The sequence below is a fragment of the Puma concolor genome, chromosome B1 (genome assembly GCF_028749965.1).
Source record: "Puma concolor isolate L17-30 chromosome B1, mPumCon1.1.hap2, whole genome shotgun sequence".
In the NCBI taxonomy this organism is placed as follows: domain Eukaryota; kingdom Metazoa; phylum Chordata; class Mammalia; order Carnivora; family Felidae; genus Puma; species Puma concolor.
In genome coordinates this window covers 164,473,479-164,498,696 of record NC_141670.1, presented here as the reverse complement: position 1 = coordinate 164,498,696, position 25,218 = coordinate 164,473,479, and the positions used below count along the sequence as shown (strand labels likewise).

The 25,218-nt window shown below is 46.1% G+C and overlaps 1 protein-coding gene across 1 annotated transcript in view; it reads right to left on the bottom strand.

Annotated features, from left to right (window-relative positions):
• The window catches only part of LNX1 (ligand of numb-protein X 1), a 191,787-nt gene extending 166,821 nt beyond the window's left edge, over positions 1-24,966 (bottom strand). The window contains exon 1 of the mRNA XM_025921479.2: positions 24,664-24,966. The gene's annotated coding sequence lies outside the window, so the exon portion shown is untranslated. The remainder of the gene's footprint in view (positions 1-24,663) is intronic.
• Between the last annotated feature and the right edge of the window lie 252 nt (positions 24,967-25,218).

The window sequence follows — 25,218 nt, the reverse complement described above, 5'->3', positions numbered from 1 at the left end:
AAAAAAAGTGGGGTAGCAGCACTGTAGTTTTGTTTTGTTTTTTTGTTTTTGTTTTTTTTAATCTAATTGACTATACAGTATTTCAGGAGCGCTAGCTTAAAACAGAGGCTTTTAAATTAATAGTAAGGCGTGAAAACATCTTGTCACTCAGAACTGGATGCTTATATAGTCAATCCTCATTATTTGTGGATCCCATAGTTGTGAATTTCCCTACTTGCTAAAATGTATTTTTCAACCCGAACTCAATATCTGTGGTACTTGAACACTCTTTCATGCACATGTTCAGCTATACCTTCCTTCCTGTTTCAGCTCAACAAGTGTCCTTTTCATGGTCTATTTAGTGCCACAGTTTTTGTGCTTTCTGTTGGTAATTTCCTGTCTAAAATGGCCCCTAAGCATTGTGAAGTGCTCTCTAGTGTCCCTAAGGACAAGGAAGCTGTGATGTGCCTTACAGAGAACATCAGCGTCTTAGATAAGCTTTGTTCAGGCATGAGTGATAGTGCGTCCGGCCGTGGGTTCAATGTTAATGGTTCAATGATATATATTTAAATAAGGTGTCTGAAAACAGAAACACATACGAAACAAGGTTGTATATTGATTGTTTGCTGAAAATGCGACCAGAAGCTAGCAGGGAGCTTAACCCTATGTGTCCCCTAGGAGCCATGGTTCAGTATTTGCTAATTTAGTGTTTGCAGTTGACTTTATAGGACACAATTGCAGGGGGAGAATCAGGAGTGGGATAGGATAATACCCGAGCTGTCTTAACTGGGTAAATTAATTCTGGGTTGAATCTCAGGCACAGTGATCTCCTTTTCCACTCACCAGTTGTGGGAGAAGCCGCTTAGCAGATCTCCAGCAGAGAGATGCCGAGGAACACCTGAAGAAACAAAGATCCCTGAAAAATGTAGGATCTACTTTACGTTCGGCGGCAAATGTGATCCAACTGACTGTTCGTTGTCAAATTAATAATGAGCATCTCTCCTTTCGCCTCTACTGCTACTGTCCCTGGAGGCTTCTGGTCCTTTTAACAGGACTCTGATCCCAACACAGTTCCAAATCTCCCTATCCTGACATGCTTCCCCATGGAACAATTTGAATAAATCCCCAAGCCAGTGTTTCCCCACCTTGGCTACGTGTGAGAAATATCTGGGGAGCGTTAAAAAACCCTTCATGGCGGATACCTACTGTGACCCAACAGATCAGAATTTCTGGGGGATGGGATTTGAGCGTGGGTATTTTTTTTTAATGCTCTACGTGAGTCTAGCGCACAGGCCCAAAGTGACTGAGGAATGCCTGGTATAGTGATTCTCAATCCTGGCTGCAATCAGAATCAACCAGGGACTTCAAAGAAATCCCAAGTTAATAGATTCAGAATCTCCCGGGAGGCAGAGGAAGCCTTGGCATCGATACATGTATTTTTAAAAGTCCTCGAGAATTTTTGGCTTAGTGAGATTCTGTAGTTACGTGTTTGAAATTTTACGATAAAATCTGCCGGAGAGGGGCGCCTGGTTGGCTCAGTCAGCTAAGCGTCCGACTTTGGCTCAGGTCGTGATCTCATGGTCCGTGAGTTCGAGCCCCGCGTCAGGCTCTGTGCTGACAACTTGAAGCCTGGAGCCTGCTTGGGATTCTGTGTCTCCCTCTCTCTCTGCCCCTCCCCCCACTTGCACTCTGTCTCTGTCTCTGTCTCTCTCTCAAAAATAAATAAACATTAAAAAATATCTGCTCGAGAAAAGCAAAGAAGAATGTGGAGAGAGAGTTGGTGACAACTATATGAATGTGGTGAAGGGGACGTCAAGGATCCTGGGTCCTCTGATTTTCAGAAACCATTGAACCTTGACCTGGTGGGGAGGCAGGGGGCCGTTGAAGGGAGCAATACGGCTTGGGGGCAGATATAGGACCACATTATCACAGAAACTTCCCGGTGTGTGAGGTCTGCTGCCTGCAGATTGACTGTGAGACCAGCTACCATGGGGGCCGGGCCTTCAGAACTGACACTGGCACTCAGAACGGGCTCTTCAGTGACCACGAGGGCAGTGGTTACTTCTCTTCTGGACGTCCCTTCTCTCTTCCCTTGCACAGTCGGAGACTGGTAGCAGAATGCAGAGAAGATATTGTTGCCCTGGTGCAGATTGCCTTGCTTGGGCTGTCTACCCATCTTCCAACAGCTAAAGGCATACAGCCACCTCCTCCTCCAGAGACCTGCCTTCTTCTAAACAGCCACTCCCTTGAGATGTTACATGTCTCACATCCACCCTGGCCGAGAGGGATGGCCCACAGATCATGACTGATTGGCAGGGGTGCCGAAGTCTGACTCCCTTGCCTTGGGATGGGATGCATTCTGAAGGGCATGCATGTTCCTTGCTGGACCAGCTAAAGCTGGGAGTAATTGAGTCATATCCCTGCTTAGAGTTTTCCCCTGCCCTCTCCCACTTCCCTCACTCCCCTTCTCCTGAGAACACTTCCTCAGGAAGTACAAGAATCCTTGTCTCAGGCTCTGCTTCTAAATAACCTGTCCTAAGACAAGTAGTGATTACACAGTATGTGGATGATGGGAATGTGGGGTGGAAAGAATGTCAGCCATATCTGGGTTCGTCCTCAACTTTATCACTTCTTGGCTGCATGAATCCATCAATTCGCATGATCCTTTGGTTCCTTCTCCATATAACGTGGGGTGGCCACACATTGCTTGCAAGGAGGTCACAAGTATAAGAGAATGGGTGTGAATGTCCATGGCACATGATAGAGATTCGCTAACGTCCGCTTCCCTTGCCTCCTGGAACTGTGGCACCACCTTCCTCCGAACTTGTTTCTCCACTGTTCTCTTTGGTCATCTGTGCATTACAGTCTTCTTAGTCTCTCCTTTCTCTTTCTCCCCTTTTATATATTCTTTTTACCATCTCCTTTTCCCAGGGTTTTCATCTCTTTTCGTTGTTTTCTGCACTGCTTTTCACTTCCCCCAGCCATGATAAATGAAGAAAGATGCATAGCAATACCCAGAAACACAGATCCTCGTTCTGTGGACTAGGGCCAGGGAAGCTGGAAGCTGGAGTGAGGTTATCAGTTTTTGCCAGTGCAGCAGAGTTAGGTTGGGCTCAGTTCTGTAAACAGGACTCAGGGGGCTGCTTTGTGGCTTTTACTAAAACAATGTTTAGCCAGAGAAGGATATGCTATTTTCCTTGTAAGGTGAAAATAATGACCATTAAAAACCAATCACACTAGTACTTGACATAAGAACCCTCATCACCATCAATCTTCCTCATCTGGGCCAAATGGTGGACCAGAGGGGAGCTGATCCCCACAGCTGGGACATGAGACAAGAGTTTACTGGCTCAGCCACAAACTGGTCATGGGACTTTGGGGAGGTTGCATAACCTCCTTAGGGTCCAGTTTCTCCATCACCAGAAAGGCTATAAAGCAAAACATGTGCCAGCTACTTCACATGGGGCCTCCTAGAATTCATAAAATATTATGTGGGAAACACTGGAACCCTGTGCAGAAACCAACTGAGAGCAATGTAGTTAGTTATCAATATTCTTGTTAATAACATTGAAACCATTGCAAAGTAACTCAGTAGGGCATGGAGTATATTGTAAATCACGTGTCACGGTAACATTCTACATTGAAGATGGTGGGAAATCTGAAAGTCATACATTGGCCTTGAGCACCCAATACTAGCCGCTCAACTAGATTTTTACAATAACCATTGTTACCCTAAGCCCAGTGAGACAGGCTGAGCTAATTAATACTTTCTTGTCTGCCTGGCTCATTTTTCTATCCTTCTTCTGGCATTGGTATGCCCTTCCCTCTGGGGACCTCCTTCTCCACTCCCTGGTCCTAGCGGGGTTGTAACCATAGCCCGTCGTTGCCCAATTGACTCACTACTACACCCCTGCAGGAAGGGTGGGCGCGTGACCCAGCCCTGCTGGTCATAGTCCACCCTTCTCTGGTCACAGGGATCGGTCCAAGGGGTGGCCGATTTATCAGGTCGATCAGAATTGTTCACTAGCATTCTGGAATAGGAGGGAGAAAGGTAGAGCCCTCCACCTTTCTGAAAACAAGTGGTGAGCTTGAGGCCTGCCATCAATCTTTCTAGTCACTTGGGGTGGGAGGGCGTGCGGAAAGAATGCTGGCAACACAGTATACAGCAGAAGAGGGCAGAGGCCAGAAGTGGGGAGAGAAAGAGGGCACCGACATTGTTTGAGCTGGGTCCCCACTCTGGGCTTCCTGAGTTTTGCGAGCCAACGAAGCCCCTCTTTTTCTCCAGTAAGTCTGAATTGCTGTCATTTTACGTAACTCACTACAATGTTTAAAGAATTTACTTGCTTAAGAAATATAAATTTCCATTTAGATAGGTGTTTTCCTAACCTCAAGTATCTTATGTTAAAGAATATGTGTGATTTAGAATAGACCGAGTCCATTCAATTATTACAATATCATCATAAAGAGAAACAGAGGCAATATCTTGGCGTACGTTATATATGATTTAATATAAAACACGTCTACTGGGAAGCGGGGGCATGATTGGATCAATATTCTATTGATCTTGCATTAAAAACAAGCCTACTTGGGGCGCCTGGGTGGCGCAGTCGGTTAAGCGTCCGACTTCAGCCAGGTCACGATCTCGCGGTCCGGGAGTTCGAGCCCCGTGTCAGGCTCTGGGCTGATGGCTCGGAGCCTGGAGCCTGTTTCCGATTCTGTGTCTCCCTCTCTCTCTGCCCCTCCCCCGTTCATGCTCTGTCTCTCTCTGTCCCAAAAATAAATAAAGGTTGAAAAAAAAATTTTTTTAAAAAAAACAAGCCTACTTGTAGCAGGCTTTTACTACTTTTCCAGGACAGGGTGTTTCAGAGCATCAGAAACTCAGGAGAGTTGTCAGCGTGAGCATTTTCCTCCTCCTTTCTCACGGGTGTGCTTCTAAGTGGCCACAGCCCTTTAGATTGGGTTGTACTCTCTGCCCAGAGCATTAAAGAACAACCAAGAGACTGAGAAAACAAAGTAGAAGTCCTAAATCTTGGGTCTCCCTGGTTTTAGTCTAGTACTTTAACTATCAGGGGTGTTGTGTCCATTTCATTCACTTTTTCATTTCTCACATCTGTTTCACATGCGTGTGCACATATATATGCAAGTACTTCTTGTCCTAACTGTGGCTGGGAAGCTACGTAAAGCTGTAAATATTTATTAAGTGTGCATAAGACAGCAGTGTGGGCTGACGGGCCAATGAAGGGGAGCTAGAGTATTGGGCCCCACTTTTGGCTCCACTGCTAATTCCTGCGTGAGTCTGGGCAGGTCAATTAAAATATCCGTGTTCCAGCACTACATTTAAGAAAAAGAGATACTATGGGGGCGCCTGGGTGGCTCAGTCGGTTAAGCGTCCGACTTTGGCTCAGGTCACGATCTCACGGTCCGTGAGTTCGAGCCCCGCGTCGGGCTCTGTGCTGATGGCTCAGAGCCTGGAGCCTGCTTCCGATTCTGTGTCTCCCTCTCTCTCTGCCCCTCCCCCGTTCATGCTCTGTCTCTGCCTCAAAAAAAAAAAATTAAAAAAAAGAAAAGGAGATCCTAATCTTTATTGGCCAGCACCCCAAAAGTAATCATTACTGAGCACAATACCTGCTATTCAGAATGGAAATCAAAGAGCCGTCTCACTGAGACCGCCCATCTATTACTTTTTCTCTTTCTTTCTTTTTATTTTTGTAAGGGAGGAGGCATGGTGAAGCCGAAGGGATGTATCCTTCCCTGGCTTGAGGGGAAACAAAGCTTCATTGTCCCCCCAAAAATACATTAGCAAGTACCTGTCGATGCGTGTCACTGTGGTAAGAAGACAACAGTGTGAATAGAGTAGCCGGTTTTGAAGTTCCTCTCAAAGATCACGGGAAAAGTGGACGGCAGAGCAATTGTAACAGCATCTCTGAGGCATTGACCGGCCCCTTAGAATAGAATGAACAGGGCTTTGAGGCAAGACTTGGGTGTTTAGGTGATTCTGTTCCTTACTCCTGTGACCTAAACAAGTTATTTCACCTTGGTGTGTCAGGTGCTGATAACAGCAAACTGGAAATGATAGCGCCCATATTTAGGTGTGTTGAAACACTTCTACACAAGCACCTGACAAAAGGCACATAGAAGCAGCCTGACGGATCCTGGTTTTCTACCCTCTTCCATTTACTCACTTATTTTGCTAGGAGTTTGGCAATAGGACAGCAGATAAAACATATCTGTGTTTTGCTGTCAGGGAGGCAGACGTTCAGCCCTAATACCCAATTAGCTGTTCCCATCATATGCCCATATCCAGACTCCAGACAGATTTCTCGGATTTATATTGACCCTTTGCATCAAGGAACAAACAAACATATCCAAGGAAACGTGGTCAAAATCCACATTTAAAGCATCTGTTTGAAGTGAAGATATTATAAGCTTTTGCTTGTACACAGAATCTAGGTAACCTCCCTCCCGCACGAAAAGAGCAATTGAAGTGATACTGTGGATGATCGGACAGAAGAATCTTGGGTTATATTAAGAATTTAGGACTGGGGCGCCTGGGTGGCTCAGTCGGTTAAGCATCCGACTTTGACTCAGGTCATGATCTCACAGTTTGTGAATTCGAGCCCCATGTGGGGCTCTGTGCTGACAGCTCAGAGCCTGGAGCCTGTTTTAGATACTGTACCCAACCCACCCCCCCTCCCCGCACCTCCCCTGCTTGTGCTCTGTGTCTGTCTCAAAAAATAAACATTTTTTAAAAATTAAAAAAAAAAAAGAACTTAGGACTGAATTATTGCCTCAAGGGTTTCAGTTTCCTTTTATTACTGAAAGGACAGAACATATGCCAAAGCTGTTTAATGAGAGGAAGTCCAACCTGTACCGTCAAAGAACCTCGTGATGCAAATGAGACAATCCCCATCATCGGATCACATACAACCCCACAGCTGCCATATTATAAACATGGAACAAGGACCCCTCTAGCCCCCATGAAACTTGTGTTTTGCTTTCCTCGGGGCGGTAGTTCTCAGACTCTTTTTGGAATCTATTTCCAATGACAAAAAATGTAATGACGCCCCCCCCCCCCAACCAATCTGTTTGTATCACCATCGCATGAAAAATGTAATCAGGGTCATAGAGAGCCATGGTACAACTTTTATGAAATTTCCTGAGGAACTGCAAAAGTAAAGAGATTGACCTATTCCAGGAGCAAGGAAACACTCCCAGTCATGATAATAATTCCCTAGTTTGCGAGTGGTTGCACCATGGCTGTCCTGTCACGTACACTTTTTTCACAACCACCTGTGACATTGTAGCATTGCTCGATCCGTACAATACCCGGAAGTAGGTACCCTTATTACTGTAGTTCATCACTTCTAAGATGCCACAGGGTGGAAATATGCACCTTTATTTGATGAACCACCCAGAAAGAAAACAGTGCTGCCAATGAAACCACAACACATCATCAGCGATAAAGCAAAGAGACCATTTTAGATACGTTAAAAATGTGAAAGAATGTGTGGCTTGGAACCAATGAGCTATGGACTTTCCCTTCTGCAGATGAGGGAACATAAGCCTTACTCAAGGTCAGGCTGCTCGCGGAGACTGAAGCGTGAAACCCCACTCGCACTCAGACCTCCTGACCTTCCACCTGAATGGGCTCCGTGCAAACACACCTACGGTTTTGCGGGTCATCTTGGAACCAAGATAGAAGGTTCTTACCAGGTACTCCTAAAAGTGCCACTTTAGAAGGAAAGGATCTGTCATGATAGGTGGCAGTCATCACGAGAGCACTTTTCGCAAGAAATGACCGATTTTTTTTTCAAAGGGAACTAGGAAGGGCCAACCACCTCTGTCTTCCCAATACGCGGCACTGATATCACGTAGGTACAGTCAATGCTCATTCTTCCTGAATTCCATATTTGCAAATGCACCTACGCACTGAAATTCATCTGCGACCCCCAAATCAATGCTCGTCGCATGGTCACAGTCATTTGAAGACAGCGAAAAATATGAGTTACCAGCTGAGGTCAAACAAAGTGCTTATTTCAGCACTTGTACTGAAACAAGTGTCCTTTTTATGGTCTAGTTAGTGCCACATTTTTCGCATTTTTGTGACTTTTCTTGGGGCTTTTGGTATTTAACATTTGGTACCCGAATGTCGTTCAGATGTGCCGTCCAGGGTCCTATGCACGAGAAGGCTGTGCTGTGCCTTTACAGAGAACGCAGGTGTGTTAGATACAGTTCATTCAGGCACGTGTTACTTGGGCCGCTGGCCGTGAGTTCAATGTTAATAAGTACACAATATATATTAAATAAGATGTCTTTATACAGAAACACACATAAAACAAGGTTACGGATTGATCCATTGATGAGTCCGTTTCAACCAGAGGCTCAGAGGAACCTAACTCTGTATTTCCCCTGTGAGTGCTTAGTATTCACTAATGGGAATTGACTGTTTTGCATGTTAAACCGTCAATAGGACTATTTCTTCTCTTGCTGACTTTCCCACTATTCACATCTCATGGCCGTGAGTCCCGTGGAGAAGTCAAGTTAGAGGAATAATCAGGAGTTTTATATATATATGCATTTATGTGTGTGTATATACACATATATATACGTATCTGTATATGTACATGCATATATATACATATACATACACACACATAAATGCATATATGTAAATACACACACACATATTAAGTAGGCAAAAAAAGTATGCCCGGGGTGCTTGGGTGACTCAGATGGATGGGTAAGCATCCAGCTCTCGATTTTGGGTCAGGTCACAATCTCACGGTTCGTGGGTTCAAGCCCTGCATCGGACTCTGTGCTGACAGTGCAGAGCCTGCTTGGGATTGATTCTCCTTCTCTCCCTCTCTCTCTGCCCCTCCCCTACTCATGCTCATGGAGCATGTGTCTCTTTCAAAATACATAAATAAACACTTAAAAAAAAAAAAAAAAAAAAAGGATGCCCAATGACAAGACCTGGAGGGAAACACAGAACAATAGTATGACAGCGGTGGTGAGAAGATAGGGGTTTTTAACATTCTTTTGTTAACATTTCTAATTGTTGGCACTTCTTTAGAGCTTTGTATTACAAACCATAAAGACTGTCAGGAAGGGGAGGAGGCAGCCCCAGACAGAGGGTGGTGGTGGGGGGCAGAGCAGCCCAGGAAGCCCCCCCAGGGGGTGATGCCTGCAGGATTTCCTTGTCCTCGGAGTGTTTCCTTGGCTGTGGAATAAGCTCACTTGATTCTAGAGGAACACAGAACTCTGTATAAGCTTCTCGACCTTTCTAGCCTCCTCTTTAAAAAGTCAATAAAAGAAACCTGAGGAGGGAGACAAGGAGGAGGGGGTGGAAGGGGAGGAGGAAGAGGGGGATGGAGAAAATGAGTCTGTGATCTTAGTGTTTTTCTGCTGAAGATAGGGTATTGGCAAGCAGGTTGAAGGCACACCTCCTTGCTAAAATTAAGAGTCCGAGTCTTTTGTTTTAAGCCTTGAGGGGCGCCTGGGTGGCGCAGTCGTTAAGCGTCTGACTTCAGCCAGGTCACGATCTCGCGGGGTCCGTGAGTTCCAGCCCCGCGTCAGGCTCTGGGCTGATGGCTCGGAGCCTGGAGCCTGTTTCCGATTCTGTGTCTCCCTCTCTCTCTGCCCCTCCCCCGTTCATGCTCTGTCTCTCTCTGTCCCAAAAATAAAATAAAAAACGTTGAAAAAAAATTAAAAAAAAAAAAAGCCTTGATGTAATATTAATGATAAAGAGCCACCAGTTACAGAGGGACCACCTTGCATCTGTCGTCCTGAAAAATCCGTGCATTTAGGGGGAGCTGTTGTCAACCTTGGGAGCGACCAAGGAGACGGTGCCATTATGGAAACACTGCGCCTGGCTGGTCTACAAAACAGAACTCCTCACATTAACTTACGGAGGAAGTGGATGACCTTGGACGACAGTTTGTGTCCTTGTGGACAGTGGCTGATTCTCCACAAAAGTGTGCATTGGCTGATTCTCACAAGAGGTTTCAGAAATGAAGCTAGGGTTTCAGGTCTGACTCGCATGAGCTGCCTTTATTCGGATGGTCTTTGTTTTCTCCAGTCTCTGGTCGGCAGTCCTTCCAGGGCCTTCCTCAATCCCTGGCGGGGGATTGTTCTATATGAAAAGGTGCTGGAAGGCTGGCTGCTCTAACTGGAGTTGCACCTGCAGACCCCGGCCTCGGAGGCGGCTCGCTCGGGGGGCCGCTGTTGCTGTGTGTATGCGCACAGTTGATTGCCTCAATGCACACTGGGATCCTGCTCAGTTTTTTGGCCTGAATACACTGGAGGGGATCCAAGCCGCTCCGTCGCTTTCTCGGTTCTGGGTGGGGAGGCACTCTCTCTTCTCTGCTCTCTAAGAAGAAGGGATTTTGCCATGCGATTATATCCAGTGTATGTTGGTCTAATCTCTTCTGGCTCCAAGAGGGCTTACCCAGATAGGAGGTGCCCTTCAGGCTGTGCGAGAGGGTGCCACAGCTGGGCTTCACCCACCCATAAGTTGCTGCGTTAGGAGTTTCTCACACTTCACTCCAGTAACACCATCCAGGCAGCACTGAAGATCAATGACTACAACCTCTGTGCTCAGGCCAATGAGAAGCAAGTGGAGAAACCACCCAAGTGCGTCTAACCGATGACCGTGCCTCGGTGCCCCACACAGCTCCCTATCTCCAGGGCTCCTTCCTAATGCCCATATTTCGTGTGTCCAGTCTGATCAATTTTGGCATCTGGAGATGATCCGGCCATACAAATCATCACCACAACTGAGCTAATGGACGCGTCCATCACCCCCAGCGGGTTCCTCGTGCCCCTTGGTAATCTCTCCCTCTCACTTCCCCCTCCATCTCCGTCCCCAGGCAAGCCTGGATCTGCTGTCTGTAACTATAGATTAGTTGTCTTTTCTAGAATTCTATGCAGGTGGAGTCGGGCAGTATGTATTCTGTTTTGTCAGGCCTTTCCCACTCAGCCTCGATAATTTTGAGATTCATTTATGTTGTGTGTATCAACAGCTCATTTGTTTTTACTGCTGGATGGCATTCCACTGGATGGACGTACCACTGCCTGTCTCTTCATGCACCTGTTGATGGGCATTTGGGTTGTTTCTAGTTCGGGCCGATTACAAAAAGAACTACTAGGAAGGTATGTGCACACATCTTTGTATGGGTATAAGCTTTCATGTCTCTTGGGTAAATGCTTCAGGGCGCAATGGCTGGATCAAATGGTAGGTGGACATCTAAATTTTTTTTAAGTTTTTGAAGCATTTTTTTTTTTAAAGTTTATTGTGAGAGCGAGAGAGCGTGATGGGGGAGGGGCAAGGAGGAGGGGGGAAGAGGGAGAATCCCAAAAAGTCTTTGCACTGTCAGTGCAGAGCCCAACGCGGGGCTCGAACTCACAAACTGCAAGATCATGACCCAAGCCAAAACCAAGAGTTGGACACTTAACCGACTAAGTCGCCCAGACACCCCTACACTTAACTTTTTATGAAACTGCCAACGTGTTTTCCAAAATGGTTGTACCGTTTTACCATCCCATTAGCAGTCCCGATTCCTACATACCCTCACCAACATTTGCTATGGTCAGTCTTTTTTAAGGCTAAGCCATTCTAATAGATATGAAATGATATCTCATTCTGGTTTTAATTTGCTTTTTCCTAATGACTAATGATGTTGAGCTTCTTTTCCATGTATTTACTTGTTATCTGCATATCTTCTTTTGGCTAAGTGACTGTTCAAATCTTTTGAGCCTTTCTTAAATTGGCTTGTCTGTTTTCTCATGATTGCGTTTGAAGAGGTCATTATACGATTCTTCCCAGGGATATTTTTTATTTCAAGAATTATCCTGGAATGTAAGACACTGCAAAGAAAAGTTTCATAGAATTTTCAGCACTAATCAGAGCATGTGGGGAACAATTTGGGGGCTCAGGGCCTTCTAGCCCCTAGAGATAATACTCTTTACGTGCCGTATTCTGCCTTATAATGATGAAAGCAGATCTTGCCAGAAATCCAGACAGGCCTAGGCCACATCTACTTTTGGAAGCTCTTGGGATATTAAAAATGAAAGAAATTTCAAAATAGACATATGAAAAGCATGGTATATTTTAAATGTATATATTGAACACATTAGTGCTTTTGACCATATGTGAAAATTCAGCATGAGTATAACACTGGAGATGATGTCAAGATTTTTTAAAAAAAGGTCTTTAATGTTTATTTATTTTTGAGAGAGAGAGCAAGCAGGGCAGGGGCAGAGAGAGGGGCACAAAGGATCCAAAGGAGGCTCTGGGCTGACAGAGGCAAGCCCAATGCGGGGCTTGTACTCGCGAACTGTGGGATCATGACCTGAGCCGAAGTCGGACACTCAACCAACAGAGCCACCCACCCAGGTGACCCTGATGTCAAGATTTTACATTTGAGGCCTGATGTGGGGACTGAGATAAAGGGCTCTCCTGGCCACTGGCCATCTTATGATAGGCCACGCAAGACCAGCACCAGGTTGGAGGACTTCTGATACACCTCGGTATATCCCACTTATGCTTGGGGCTAAATGAATGCTACAGACATGGCTCTATAAGAAAGGACCATTTCCCAGGTATAGAACCATTTCCTGCCATGATGGTAACATGGGGAAGGCCAATCATGGCCCTTTAGGGCCCTTTGGAGGGACCCCTTGCTCAGCCCACTTGAGAGCCTTTGGGACCAAAGGCTTCCTTTGGGCTGGTAGAGTCTTGGCCTTTCCCACTTCGTTTGAGTCAGAACTGTGCTATGAGCGGCGTGCTTCACTCGAAGGATCCCAGAGACCTCCCAGGCATGCACACAGAAGCTCCCACCCTCTGGGCTTGTTCACCATCATTTCTGAGGAACCTCAATCTCCTTTCACGACTGGTTGCACCTAGTGCCATGGTTCTCCGTAGGGGGTGGTCTTGGCCTCCAGGGAACTTCTGGAGTCATTTGCAGACATTTTTGATGGTCAGAACTTGGGAGCTATTACTGGCCTTCGGTGGGTTGAAGCCAGGGATGCTGCTGTCGATCCTACAGTGCACAAGACAGCTCCCCACAACCAAGAATTATCCAGCCCCAAATGTCAGTGTCGGTGAGGCTGAGAAACCTTGATCTTGATGAGTTCTCCAGGTGTCCACCAGAATGGACAGAGGAAACAACTGACACAGGTTCTGGGAAAGCGGTTCTTTGTTCATTAAGCAGATGAGTGCTTCAATACCCACATAGAGCTTTGGTCCGGAAGCATGAGGGGATGGGAGGAACAGGTTGCCCAAGGCTTCTCATGCTCTCACGGCCTTTCTCCCCCTTCTCTTCTCCCTCCAGGAGTTCTGCTTTTAAGCCCCATCCTCCTGCATGGTGACTGGGAAATCTACCTAATCTCTCTAAACCTCAGTGTCTCCACCTGAAAAATGGAAGACCCTTAGTATTTTTTAGAATTATGAAACAAGCCAAGCCATGTAGGGTTTGACAGTGGCTGGCCCAAAGTGGCTGTGATTATTATTCCTTCATGAACTGAGCCCCAGTTGGACACAGAGCACCTTGTCAGGTGTCTTTCCTAACCACTCAGTGCCAGTTGGTGACAAGTTTTCATTAGTCTGCGAAAAGACATTGCCTCTAAAAGCCTTAATGATAACCCTCACCCCTCAGAAACAAAACCTGATGGATATGTTGAACTCACTGTGTTTTGTGCTTCATTTCAGTGATGACAGAAATGAATGACAAGGGAGTTGAGTTAAAACTGTGTCATATATTGAGGTATTTGTGAATGTGTGTATATTTGTTTACAGTCCGTGCAAAGAAATTTACACAATGAGCTTTGTCAGAAAACACAGCGCTAACTGGGACTCACACAGCAAGTCCTTGGGAACTCTAGGGCTCTCCCGTCCCAGGACGGAGCAGGGCCCCGTGTCCAGTGACTTAGATAACATCTCAGGTAGGGTCGGTTTCTTCAGCACCAGAGGGCTTCATTGCCAGACGGCCAAGCAGAGGCTGTGAGGCTCGTGCCAGACTGAGCTCAGGGTGTTTCTGGAAGGTCATTGTTGCAAACCCAGAGAACCAGTTCTGTGAGGTTGGCTCAAAAGGGATATTTAATCAGAGTACAGAGAGGTGTGGTAATGGAGGGGAGGAAGTCTGGGTAAGGATTACAACCGGCAGTCAAAACGCTCTTCTCGGTTTTCAAAAGAGTGGGGGGAGAAGTAATGTTTTGGTTCTGGCCCTCAGACAACACCCCGATTCTTTGCCAAGTGCGGGAGAGTGAGCCCACAAAATCACCAGTGAGCCAAGAGATAATCCAGGTGATAAGGACTCAGCCAGGCGGCATCTGGGCCAAAAAATAAGGACAGAAAATTTGACTCAACTGCATTTCTGCCTGTGTGTTTTCTCACTGGGCAGGAGACGCATTTAAAGGTACAGATAGCTTCTGCTCTTGGGGATTCACAGTAGAGCTAACACAAAGAAGCCCTTGGCCTCCTTTGGCAAGGGAACTCTAATAAGACTTTGGACCCCAGCGCCATGAAAAAGCTCCCTAGGAACATTCCAGAAAACAGGCTAGATCTCCTGCCAGCCCAGGAATGTGGCAGGGTCTTCTTGCGCAGAGAGCAAATGGATTTTGGAATTTTCTTCCCTTAGATGGGCTGTTCTCTGCATTAAGGAGTCAGTGTGCATAACCATCCATGTTTCCCTACCGGGCTATTGCAGAAAAGGGAAGGAGATTTTACTTACTTCCATCAAAAGGTCGAAAAGGCCACAGAAATTACCCTTTAGTATTAAGAGTAGAAACGTCCCGAAGAGCTGTTAATTCTGTCTCACCAGCTGAGAGAAGATAGATTTATGGAAGGAAGACAGTTTGATTGACAGGCATTCTGACCATTCTGCTGAACACTCTGTGAATTGAGATCAGCCAGAACAAGGGGTCTGCGTGGCATTGGCCTGACCTCTCCTACAACAACCTTCATTGAGTTTAGTTTAGATGAGGTATGCCCTTGTCCGTTATCTGTGGACACTAAGGCAAAACAAAAACAAACAGGCATTTTTGCAGCTCTCGTGCTTATGTTAGTGCCTTCATAATTGTGTTTTGGAGAATGGCTGAAACGGTGGAAAATACCCTAACTTTGTGCCTGTGTTGGTGAGACTGTGGCTTACTTTATCACTCAGAGGTCCCTTTAGAAAGCCTAACATGATCGATTTCTATTCCAAGTTCAGGTGACAAAGGTTTTGTACCCAGAAAGGAATATTTCTCTGTCTTTCTGAAAATGAGAATGATGTCATTGAATATATCTCCCTTGGCTTTGAGTTCCAGGAAGCTCAGCGTTAAATGTGATGCTCAACTGTACCAATCATGTGGGCTCGTGTGGCATCCATACATGCTTCCTATTTCTTTGGGCCTTGTCATCCTATTCTTATTTATATTTCCCCTGTCCCTAATTTAAATTCTTGATGATATTTTCCCCCATTTTATTGCAGAGCCCACAACCTCAGATGCCCCCAACTGCCAAGAAGGTGGCAGTAAATGACTGTGGTGAGTGGGGCAATACGGCACAGTGTGGCCTGTGGCAAACTGGGACATTCTACAAAGATAGCATTGTCCCCATTCGCCACCATCAGTCTCTATCCTCCGACCCTGCTTTATTTGTAGCCTTTATCATTTTCTGTAATGATCCTATTGATCTGTTGACTTAAGCACAGGCTGCCTCACCTCTGCTACATCCCAGCACCCACAAGAGCACCTGACACAGAATTCTCACCCCCACCGTACTTTGCTGAATGAGTGAATTGGCAGATAGAAACGTGGGACCAGTGTGGCCAAACGCACCGTGGCCCACTGGCGTTTCGTTATTTTTCCAATTTGGCATAAGTGCATTAAGGCCCCACAGAGGTGAAGCAAACCTGCAAGGTTAGAGGTGGAGGAAGCGTTAGAAGGCAGGACTCGCTCTGGGAGTCGGAACTGGCCCTCCGGTCGGGTGCTCAGGAAAGTTAGGTGGATACTTCCCCCGACACAGCGCCCTCAACTTCAGAGTCAGCCTCACGCTGGGTCTGTTTCTGTACCTTTCAGTGCAGAGGGAACCAGCCCGAGACATCAGGGTGAATGTCTTTCAAAGCCCTCTTACAGGGCACCTTTGGCTCGTCTACCGCCGGGCAAGAATTGCAAGCTTTAAATGTTTTAGCAGCACCCAGAGACCACTGAGCAATCATCATATTGTATAGCGTCCCTTTCACGTCTGTAGCTTCAAAATGATGCTGAACTTCTTTGTTTTGGGAAGCGATCTCCTTACATCATTGGAAGACTGGTAGGTTGTGACATGGCAGAGAGTATCTCAGCAAGTCTTTGAGGTGACTGAGATCTGGCCAATATTTATTTCCTTCTTCTCCCAGGGAAGAACTTGAAAATAAAATACGGGTATTAAAGTTTGCGTCACTGACATTTCTTAGGAAACTCTGAGATGTGAAACATTTGTCTATAAATTAAAGAATTCTTTTCCTTCCACAGTTCTCCTAACCATTTTTTTCCAGAATGAACTGCCTAAGGGGGCGGGGGTGGGGGTGGGGGTGGGGGTGGGAAGCAGCTCAGCTTGATTGGCATTTCTCAATTACTAGTTTTAAATGTGGTAAATACCAAAAATATAAAGTTACCATTGGGGCGCCTGGGTGGCTCAGTCGGTTAAGCGGCCGACTTCGGCTCAGGTCACGATCTCGCGGTCCGTGAGTTCGAGCCCCGCGTCAGGCTCTGGGCTGATGGCTCAGATTCTGTGTCTCCCTCTCTCTCTGCCCCTCCCCCGTTCATGCTCTGTCCCTCTCTGTCTCAAAAATAAATAAACGTTAAAAAAAATTAAAAAAGAAATAAAGTCACCATTTTAACTGCTTTAAAGTACACAGCTCGGTCGTGTAATGTGCATCGTTGTATACTTTGCACTGTTGTGCAGTCATCACCACCCTCCATCTCCAGAACTCTTTTCGTCTCCCCAACTCGAAGCTGTGCCCATTGCATAGTGACTCCCCACTGCCCCTCCTCCCAGCCCCTGGCTACTCGCGTAAGTGGGATTACACAGTATGTGTCTTGTGGCTTCTTTTACTTAACATCACGTCCTCAAGGTTCATCCGTGCTGCAGCATGTGTCAGAATTTCCTTCCTTCTGAAGGCTGAGTGGTGTTTCATTGCATGTATACACCACACTTTGTTTATTCATCCGTTCGTGGGCCTCCGACTTTCTTCTGGCCCTGGGCTATTATGAATAGTGCTTCTGTGAAGGTGCGTGTACGGATATCTCTTTGAGTCCCTGCTTTCAGCTCTTTGGAGTGTAGACCCAGAAGTGGAATTGCTGGATCATGTGATAATTCTCTGTTCAATTTTTTGAGGAATCGCCACACTGTTTTCCATGGCAGCTGTACCAGCCAACATTTCTAGCAACAGTGCACGAGAGTTCTTACCGACACTTGTTATTTTGCGGGTTTGGGTTTTTTCTTTAATTTTACCGTTTTTTTGTTTGTTGTTTTTATAGCGGTCACCCTTATGGGTGTGAGGTAGTATTTCACTGTGGCTGAGATTTGCATCTCCCTGATGATTACTGACTTTGAGCATCTTTTCATGTGCTTATTTCCATTTATGTATCTTCTTTGAACAAGGGTCTGTTTTGTTCAGTTTTCAATGGGGTTGTCTGTGCTATACTGTTGACTTGTAGGAGTTCTTTATATATTCTGGATATGAATCCCTGAGATACGGCTTGCGAACATTTGCTCCCATCCCACAGGTTGCACTTCACCGTGTTGCGTCTGATGCAGAGAAGTTTTAAATTTTGAGGCACCCTGTGCACTTCTGAGCTTATATTTCTGGTTCCCCTGGCTCTCAGGCGATGTGTGCCGTGGGGAAGGACAGCTCCAATGACAGAGTCCTAGCAGGTCACTTCTGAAAGGCTGCCAAGTCCTATCTCAACAAGACTTTTAGGATGGATTTCAAGAATGCCCTCCCCCACCCCCGCCTCCACTCTCTACTCTACTTCGTCAGGGTGCAGAAATGCTTTAGCACTAACTGAATTTTAAAACGGTCTCCCTTCAGCTGTGGGGTAGCCTTGGTTGGTGCTGGTGTCAGAACAATCATAACCAATACTATGATCCTAGAACTCAGTGGGTGTGTACAATGGCCACTCCTAATGGATCTCCATGCCTGGCAAACCAACAGAAAAGAGGTTTCCATAGCGTGTCTCTTTTGTAACATTGGGACCTACAGAGGCCAAAGCAATGAGAAGATTACAGTGGACTCCTATCCCCCAAAATATGTCAAAAGAAAAACAACAGTAAGCCATAAATAAAATATGCTCATAGAAGTGCACGGAAGTCCTGATTTTTCTCAAGGTAACGACTTCAGAGTTTCTGTTTCTGAAATGCCCAAATCCATTCTTTTAAATTTAGCTGTTTTAATTAATGATGTTTTTTTTGGTGCTTCTGCCTTGCCAATGCCTTAATCCCTTTTTGATCCACCTCTTGGGAAATAATAATATCTGATATTTATTATATACTTCATATATGCTGTGCAGTTTTCTTTTTTTTTTTTTTCAACGTTTATTCTTTTATTTTTGGGACAGAGAGAGACAGAGCATGAACGGGGAAGGGGCAGAGAGAGAGGGAGACACAGAATCTGGGCCATCAGCCCAGAGCCTGACGCGGGGCTCAAACTCACGGACCGCGAGATCGTGACCTGGCTGAAGTCGGACGCTTAACCGACTGCACCACCCAGGCACCCCTATGCTGTGCAGTTTTCTATGTACCACGTAAAAGAACTAATTTAATCCTTATTCCAATTTTGTGAGGTCAGGACTATTGTCATCTCCAGGTTTACAGTCAAGGAAACTGAAGCACAGAACAGTAGCTTGCCTAAGATCGCACAGCTTGTTACTGGGAGAGCCAGGGTTTGAACCCAGAAAATCTGGATGCGGAGCCTCTTGTCCTCAAATGAAAACTCCAGCTTTATTGTCAGGTGGCCTCCCTCCAGCAGCCTGCACCTGTCTTTCCCGCCCCGCCCTTGTGTCTAGCCCTTCGCACGCCGATCCCCGTGCTTCCACCCCCCCTCCTCACCTTGCCAGGTCGGGATTCCCCTGGGTATCTGCTCTCTGCTGTCCCAGCCGGGTTGGTGACCCTCCCCTGGCAGGCTGCTGAGACAGCTAACACTGCACCCAGCCACAGGGAAATGTAACTGTCTCACTCGTGTCTGCTTCACACAGAGGCCTTGAGAGTTTCTTGAAGGTGGACACCAAGGTTCAAAGCTCTATGTCCCAACCCAGCCAAGTACCTGGTATGCAGTAAGCACTGAAACATTTAGTTTTGAGGAACTAAGTGAGGAAGAGCCTAGGATGGGATTTGAGGAGGAAAAGGAGCAGTGATTGCCCAAATAGTTTTCACCCTGGAAATGTTGTTAGCCCTAGCCGACGTCCACGTAAATTAGAGCAATATTGAATGGAATTGGATCAATGGTGGGAACCTTAGTCCCTTAGGCCTGATACTGGGGACGTGTGTCCTATCTGTGTGGAGGAGGCTGCTCTGCTCCCCACAAATCAAAGAGTAACAACAAATATATGTGCGCAAATGAGCATCCTGGGACACAGAGCAACTTCTGAGTTTCTCAGAAATGTCAAAATTGAATGAATGTCTTCTCTCCTTCCCTTTCTCTCCCTAAATAATTCAGTCTTTAAAGCCATGAGACACGGTGGGACACCTGGGTGGTTCAGGTCATCTGACTTCGGCTCAGGTCATGATCTCACGTTCGTGAGTCTCACGTTCATGAGGCTCAGAGCCTAGAGCCTGCTTCAGACCTTGTGTCCCCCTCTCTCTCTGCCCCTCCCCAGCTTGTGCTCTGTATCTCTCTCTCTCTCAAAAATAAACATTAAAAAAATTAAAGAAAAAAATCTATGATACAGGGCCAAGTAAGGTAGTTACCCATACAGCGGGGAGAGGAGATATGGTGGCCCAGACAGGGCATCAGCACCTCCAGGGAGTGAGGGGGCTAGCCACACAGAAGGGCGGCCTAGAACGGGTGCCAGAGCCTAGATGAGCAGAGGAAGGTCACCCTAGGGAGGGCAGCTTGACACAGAACTCTAGAATCCATGCAAGGTGAGGCAGGCATCTGCATGGAGAAGCGGGCAGTGGTCGTGATGGGAGTTGGTTCCAATCAGGGGACTGATTGAATGCATTAAGGCTAATAGGAGCCAGCTTGAACTAGTGGTAAAGAGACTTACAAATATCAAATATAGAAAGGGAGATAACTGGAATAAACCCCGGAGTGTTGGATTGGAATTGGAAGTAACCGTGTGAATTTACAATTTTCAGTGCATATAGGTCAATATAGAAACACACACCCGGGTCCTAGCTCTGTCCATCGAGAGAATCTGAGAACAGCAACACTCCAATTCACGATGAACACATCTAGCAGTCAGGCTTTGGATTCTAAATAATTCTCTACTGAAAGGAACTAGAGTTCCTTGGAGAGAGAGCTGATTTTAAGGCCGGAACATCTCATTGCACTAGGAAGTCAGAAGGGCTCAGAGGATACGGAAACATATCAAAAGGGATTGTTGGCATGTTCGATTAAGAAGGAGACAGGTAACTTCAAACTACTTTTCTACAGGAAACTTATGAATTAAAGAAGGAAGAAGAGTAACTTTAGAGCAGAGAGCCCTGCAGTCGTGTCTTTATGACACAGGGATATCATATAGCAATCCCAGTGACATTTAAAATCATCTGCCATCCAATCGGATGACAAGGGAGGAACACAGCATCATCTCTGTGACATTTTTTGCCAAGGTTGTAAACCTTGAATGGAAGCACAAGGAAACTCAGACAAACCCAAATTGAGGAACATTCTACAGAACGACTGGCCTGCATTTTTAAAAAGTGTCAAGGTCATGAAAGTGGGGGAAATACTGAAGAAAGTTTGCTATTGGAGTGGACTAAAAAGATGCAAACAGGGATGCCTAGGTGGCTCGGCGGGTTAAGCGTCAACTTCGGCTCAGGTCATGACCTCATGGTTCGTGAGTTCGAGCCCTGCATCAGGCTCTCTGCTGTCATCATGGAGCCTGCTTTGGATCCTCTCTCTCTCTCTCTCTCTGCCCCTCCTCTGCTCTATTTCTCTCTCTCTCTCTCAAAAATATATAAATATTAGGATGCCTGGGTGGCTTAGTCAGCTAAGCATCCAACTTCGTTCAGCTCAGGTCATGATCTCACAGTTTGTGGATTCAAGCCCTATGTTGAGCTCTGTGCTGACAGCTCAGAGCCTGGAACCTGCTTCAGATTCCGTGTCTCCCTCTCTGTCCCTCTGCTGCTTGCGCTCTGTCTCTCTCCCTCTCAAAAATAAACAAACACTCAATAAACAAATAAGTAAATAAATAAATAAACATTACAAAAATGATGAAGACAACTGGATGCAACGCTTGATTCTGAAAATGAGTTGGTCTGAGGATCAAATGGCAACTGACGAAAATTTACTGGGGTCTGAGGATTAGATCATAGGAATGTATCAGCATTAATTTCCTGACTTTGTGGTTTATGGGGGGGGACATCCTTGTGTATAGACAATGCACACCAAAGCCTATGGGGAAGATGAGGCGTTGTTTTGGTAGCTTACTCTCAAAGGGTTCGGGAAAAATACACTGCAAAGTTCTCCCTACTCTACGATATCTACAACTTTTCTATAAGCTTGAGGTTTTTCTAAATACATACATGCATATATACCTGTATTCTACATCTGTATCTGCATCTACATTTGCATGTAGTGAATATGTTAGGTTGGCATTATAACGTTTTCCAGACTTTTCAGGCACCCAGAGGCTGCTGTGGGTGAATGAAGTTTGGAGTAACTGCTCCCGCAGCAGGATTAGGGTAGGGCTGCTGAGAGTTGGGTCTCTGATCAGTTGCAGGAGATAAGTATTCTTGTTTCGTGATGAATGGAGGGAGTCCTGTGGTATCTACAGAGCTGATCATGCTGGCCACTTGACTTATCTGATGACGGGCTCATCTGCCAGAACGAAGAAGTAGAAACACTGAGGGCTCCTTTGTCATCTTAGGAGGTCCACGAACTTGTTGGGATGAGCACTGAGTGTTGTATGTAAGCAATGAATCATGGGAATCTACCCCAAAACCAAGAGCACATCGTATATGCTGTATGTCAGCCAACGTGACGATAAATTATATTAAAAAAAAATATTCTATACCAAAAAAAAAAAAAAAAGTCCATGGGATAACGAAAAGGCCAGTTTTTCAGGGTTTATCTGGAATGTGGATTGTGCAAGAGATTCCACCATCATTTGAGGTTTGGCCCAAAGCGCTTAATAGTGAAAACCACAGCCTGTTGGGCCCCTCCTGTAGGCCAGAGCGCCCTTTTATGTGTCCTTTTTATAATCTTCACAATGGTTCTCCTTGGGAAGTATTGTCCCCATTTTACAGATGAGGAAGTACAGATTCAGAGAGGTTTAGTAACCTGATCATTGTTATGGGCCGAATTGGGTCCCCCCAAATTCACATGTTGAAACCTATCCCCCAATATCTCAGAATACAACTGCATTTAGAGATAGAGCCTTTAAAGAGGTTATTAAGTTAAAATAAGGCTGTTAGTGTGGGACCTAGTCCAGTATGACAGGGATACTTAGAGGAAGAGGAAACTTGGACACACAGAGAGACACCAGGGGTTCACGCCCATAGAGGGAGGACCATATGAGGACACGGCAAGAAGGTGGCCATCTGCAAGCCAAGGAGAGTGGCCCCAAAAGAACCAAACCTGTCAACACGCTGATCTTGGACTTTCGGCCTCCAAAACTGTGAGAAAATAAATTTCTGTTGTATAAGCCCCCTAGGCTATTTTGTTATGGCATCCCTAGCATATTAATACACTTGTGCTTTGCATGTGGTTGAGGATGAAGCTGGGATCCAAAATCACATCTGTGCAGGGCTTTTCACGGTCCTATGCCACCTCCCTACACATAGGGCCTCTACTGTGAAACCTCCTCCCATTTCCCCCAATAGGCTGCACAGACCACACACCCAAACCGCCCCCCGCCCGGCCCCTCCCCCATGGCCCCAGAGCACTTAGTGCACTGCAGATAGTTGGTTGCACACAATGAATTCACAATGTTTGATCAGATTGAGAGTGGAGCTACTCTTATCTGCATCCCCAGCATCCCCCGTGGAACTAGGCGCGGGGTAATCACCATAGTATTTATCGAGCACTTGCGTGCCCGCCAAGGCTTCACATGCGTTATCTCATTATCTCATAAAATTGCCATGGCAAACCTTAAGACAACTCCGTGGACTAGGTATGATCATTATTCCCATTTTACATATCAGAAAACTGAGGTCACAAGGGTTCACTGAATTACCCCAGGGCATAGAGCCAGTAGGTGGTGGAGCCAAGATTCACGTCTAATTCCCAGAATGCTCTCTTCACCCCTGCTTTGTTGCCACCATCTTGCTGTAAATGTTCCCTGTGCCAATTCCTGCCCTGCGGAGTTGTGCCAATCTGAAATGCTCTCCCTCGATCCAAGGCCCCTCTTTACACCAAGCCCAAGTGTGAAGTTCACGTCCTGTGGAGAGTCCGCTCACATACAACCTCTGCCCTCAGCCCCCATGCGGCCCTCCTTCAGCACTCCTTGGGCACACAGTTTGCACCGTGCCCCATCATGTGACCTTGGCGTGCTGGGCACCTCGAAGGTAGTTGATCAACATTTGGTGAACTGGATTCAATGCCTAGGGATGGATGTAAACAGGGATAAATAACAAGGTGGCATATTATGCTGGATACTCCATTTCTGGATTTTCTAGGGAGCTCCAATTGCTAAAATTCTATCCTCTCATCAGATCACTTGCAGGGTACGTGGCAGAGAATATAGCCTGGTATTTGGCTGAAACAGTACAGTCACCAGGGGCACCTGGGTGGCTCAGTTGGTTGAGCGTCCAACTCTTGATTTCAGCTCATGTCATGATCTCAGGGTTAGTGAGTTCGAGACCCACGTCCATCTCTGAGCTGATGGCATAGAGCCTGTTGGGATTCTCTCTCTCCCTCTCTCTCTTCCCCTCCCTGGCTCTATTTCTCAAAATAAATAAATAAACATTAAAAAAAAGTACTGCAAAGAGGCAGGAATAGAGACAGAATGTGCTGTCACTCACCTACCCACTTGCTACTAGGCAAGTCACAATTTCTCTGGGTCTAAATCTCTTCATGGGTCAAATTGCAATGACAATGCCGATTTCTACCATAGCAATGGAACCAAAAAAATGTGAATATGCTTTGAATAATGATGAAGAATAACATAGAAATGCAGTCACCATTAGTGGGATTGTTTATGTGTTTACTGACCTGTTTGGCCAGAAAAAATAAAATTAAAAAAGCAGCTTTTATTTTTGAAAGTGAAGGAAGAAGTTTCCCCATGAAGACCAGTACAATAAATAAATAAATCAATAAATCAGATATTAAAAGAGTAAATGTCCTCAGGACCTTTCTAGAGTGTCTTGAGAAAGACATAATGAGACATTTCTATCTTCTAGGTTCTCCTCAAAAACTTGCTGTGTGTGTGTGTGTGTGTGTGTGTGTGTGTGTGTGTGTGTGTTAGGAGTAGGGGTGGGGAGGCTGGGCTGGGATAGTCAGGGGCAAAGTTTGTCAAATTGCATGAGATGTTACCTGGTGGAGGAACCAGGCCTCTTACCTTTGCTGCATCGTGACTCAGTTCCCAGCTGTGCGAGGCCTCAGGGGACAGTCCATTTGGGAGCTGAGCTTTTGTGACTCAGTAGTAGCCCAGGGAAATGTTCTTTCTCTTTCCTGTGTCCTGTCTTCCAGATATGCATGCAAACCACTGGCCCCAGAATTAATCAGCTCACCCCTTGCCCCCTTTTCAAGGCTTTGTCTCATGCTGATCCATAAACCTGAGAGCAGCCTCTGGGGAGCTTCCAGGGAGAGAAGCCCTGACCGGAGCAGCACTCATTAGCATCAGTGACAAATGTGTTCTGGTCTGGATGAGGCTGAGGCTCCCTTGAGCTTCCTTCTGCTCTAGCTAAATCCAGGATCCTTTTGTTCACCTATACAGCTGCCAAGTCAGTCCTACCGCACCCCTGGATGTTATTTTCCTGCAGGCAATGGGAAAATGAGCTCGGAGCCAGGGAAGGGAAATCAACAAGGAAATAAACACAGGGTCACCGCACCTTCAGGTCATCATGCTGGGGCCCATTCCTAAATAGGCAGGGGCCACTGCCTGGACAGGCTT